Source organism: Lepisosteus oculatus, chromosome 23, assembly GCF_040954835.1.
Source record: "Lepisosteus oculatus isolate fLepOcu1 chromosome 23, fLepOcu1.hap2, whole genome shotgun sequence".
NCBI classification, from domain to species: domain Eukaryota; kingdom Metazoa; phylum Chordata; class Actinopteri; order Semionotiformes; family Lepisosteidae; genus Lepisosteus; species Lepisosteus oculatus.
In genome coordinates, this window is record NC_090718.1 from 1869421 (window position 1) to 1872383 (window position 2963).

General features: G+C 42.0%; 1 long non-coding RNA gene across 1 annotated transcript; it reads right to left on the minus strand.

The window, feature by feature from the left end:
- Positions 1-595: 595 nt before the first annotated feature.
- Positions 596-1949, minus strand: LOC107075753 (uncharacterized). Its single transcript, XR_001477248.2, has 2 exons — positions 1649-1949; positions 596-727 (listed from the first exon to the last, which is right to left on the minus strand). It is a non-coding gene; the product is annotated as an uncharacterized lncRNA (long non-coding RNA).
- Positions 1950-2963: the final 1014 nt, after the last annotated feature.

A 2963-nucleotide genomic window follows, 5' to 3' on the forward strand; every position in this document is an offset into this window, starting at 1 on the left:
CTTTAAAACTGCGATTCACCCCCCGGCCGAGAGCAGGAGCCCCTTCTGTAATAAAGACAGAGCAGAAGCACAGCTGGACTGCAGGAGCCACTGCACAACTGCAGCTCAGATGAAGTGAGTTGATGATGTTTGTGAAGATGGAGGAGAGTTGGAGCTGCGCTGAATCCTGCAGTGATCTGGAGCTGCTGTGATCCTACACAGTGTTCAGAGGGGCTGTCAGTCCTACCTGTTGCACAGGACTCTGCTTCACTGTGAAAGGTGTTGCAGTGAGACAGTGTGACTCCATCTGTGTGTATTGAGCAGCTCGGAGTTTGACAGTATGATGGAATTAGACTTGAATTATAAATGTGGACAATCAGGCTTCCCCTTTCCACTGTTCTCCATGATAATCTCACCCCTCACAAGGCACAGAGCTCATGTCAGCAGTTCCCCTGAAATTCTTTGATATGATCAGTACCAGAGAGGTTCTCATCACCACAAAGACCTCCGTTTCCTTCACAAACGCTGGAAATAAAACCCAAGAGCATGGAAGAGGTGTTCACAACCTGGTGTTTAATTAAAGAACAAAAATAAGATAAAAACAAGTGACTAAAAGTTTGCTCAGGAGTGTTTTATTATGTTAAAACAGTACATCAGTGTAGTGAATTATCAGAATGAAGGAGTGAAGGAACAGTCAGCTGATATCGGTCCATTCCTGAGGCTGGTACAGATTCTCCAGAGGCCGTCCCTGAGAAAATACCCACAGCAGCGTAGGAGCAGCTCAGACAGAGGGATCAAAGAGCACAACACAGTTTACTACAACAGAGATCATCTCCTTTCAACACAACTGACAACACAATTCCACATCACGATAGCAGTTATAAGAATGAATAGACAGAGAAAATACAAACATAACACACAGCAAACTGAAGAGATCCAGCAGACACTGGTGTGAGATCTGTACAGGTATATACTGTATATAAAGCAACATATTTAACAGATATTCAAAACATTGTCTCTGTCTATAAATATTAAATAACATTTATGGAAAAATAAACATTTAGATTATGATGTTCAGTGAGTTATTTTAAATAAGGATTAAACCACAATCTGTAATATCTCAATATCTGTTCTAGATCTTGCAAAAATAAATATTTATTAATTAACAACATAATTTTCAGATAACACATATAAACAATCTGTGTCTTCTACTGTATATCTCTCATGGACACAATGTAGAGCTACAGAGGAGAGAGACTGGAGCTAAACAAGCTGGTTACTGGTTTAATTGGACCAAAAACCTTTTCCCAGCTTTTCACCTGCTGCTGATATGAAAACACCTGGATCATCTGCAGATACACTGACCCCTCCAGGACCTGGACTGGACAGCCCTGCTGCAGACACACTGACCCCTCCAGGACCAGGACTGGACAGCCCTGCTGCAGACACGCACTGACCCCTCCAGGACTGGATACCTCTTACTTACTTTATTGGCCCAGAGGAGAAAGTGTTTTGCAGACAGTTTACAGCTACAGCACAATACACAGCACATTTAACACAACATGAGCCCATTTTTAAAATCTACAATGAGAACAAAATAAATAAAGAGAGTAAAATCTACCCTCAGTCCTCACAGCTTCTGTTAAAGAGGAGCTCTTGTCCTGCCTACCTCCTTCCTCAGGGCTGTGGAGTGGACAGTGGACTGTCCAGCTGGTCCTCATGATCCTCACAGCTCAGGGACTCAGCCTTTGGAAAGGTCTGAGCTTCAGTCTTGTTTCTCCAGTAACAGTTAGAAGACGCGCTCTGACACACGAGGGTCTCACTATCATCGTCTTCTTCATCATCATCTTCATCTGCACGAAGGTTCACGATCACTGAGGCTCAACGTGTCTGAAGCAGAAATAAAGTTTCCACAGCAACTCGTGTAACGTACCGCCGTGATTTCATGTGCTCAGACGAACACAATACGATACAAACCGCAACAGTTTACAGCTAAAGCACAAAAAAGCCGCCTCGGATTTTTCACAAAGAAAAGCGACACCGATTAAGTGTAACTTCTGGCTAAATAATAAATCCTTACTGTTTCTTAAACGCAGAGCAACAACAACACATTTAAAATTCCCGCCCCTCTCCTGAATCTCGGAGTTTATTGGGCAAATGGTCCGAGTCTCGTCTATAATTGGGAAAATTTACTGTCAATCAGCAATAAATCCTGCTGACCAATCGCGACTTCTCTGGGATCAATCCAGTGATCCGATTGGCTGTGGATCTTCTCATTCATAACAAGAGAGTACAGACCCTTGTCACATGATCAGGGTGTTCAATACACACCAGACCCTCACTACCGCACTGTACACCTGTACACTGTAGAGATATACAGTTATCGGAATCGACACCCCCTGCTGTAGCCCGATCAATAGGTTTAATTATATTACTCTCACCTGAAGAAGGCTCCACGGCCGAAACGGTTTTCTTTCTTCTCTTTTTAGCATAGAATAAACCGATTACTTGTTAATTTTACTACTGACGATTATTTCTAATTCTATTTTTTCATTTCTCATTTTCTTTTTTTTAATGTTAAAATCCAAAAACATCTCCGACATCTACATATTTACAGGTAAATTGTATTTTTGTAGGACAAAACCCAATAATAGTAATAATTAATAATTGCTTACACGTACATAGGGCTTTTCTGGACACTCCACTCAAAGCGCTTTACAGGTAATGGGGATCCCCTCCACCACCCCCAGTGTGCAGCCCCACCTGGATGATGCGACGGCAGCCATAGTGTGCCAGAACGCTCCCCACACACCAGCTCTCAGTGGGGAGGAGAGCAGAGTAATGAAGTCAATTCATAGATGATGACAGTTTTGATTCCTAAACACATCAATAACATTTTAATAATAGTCTTAACCAGACCACATTTGTGCATAAAGTCATGACATAATTCCATTAATAATTTTTTTAAAAAATTTAACAAGTCT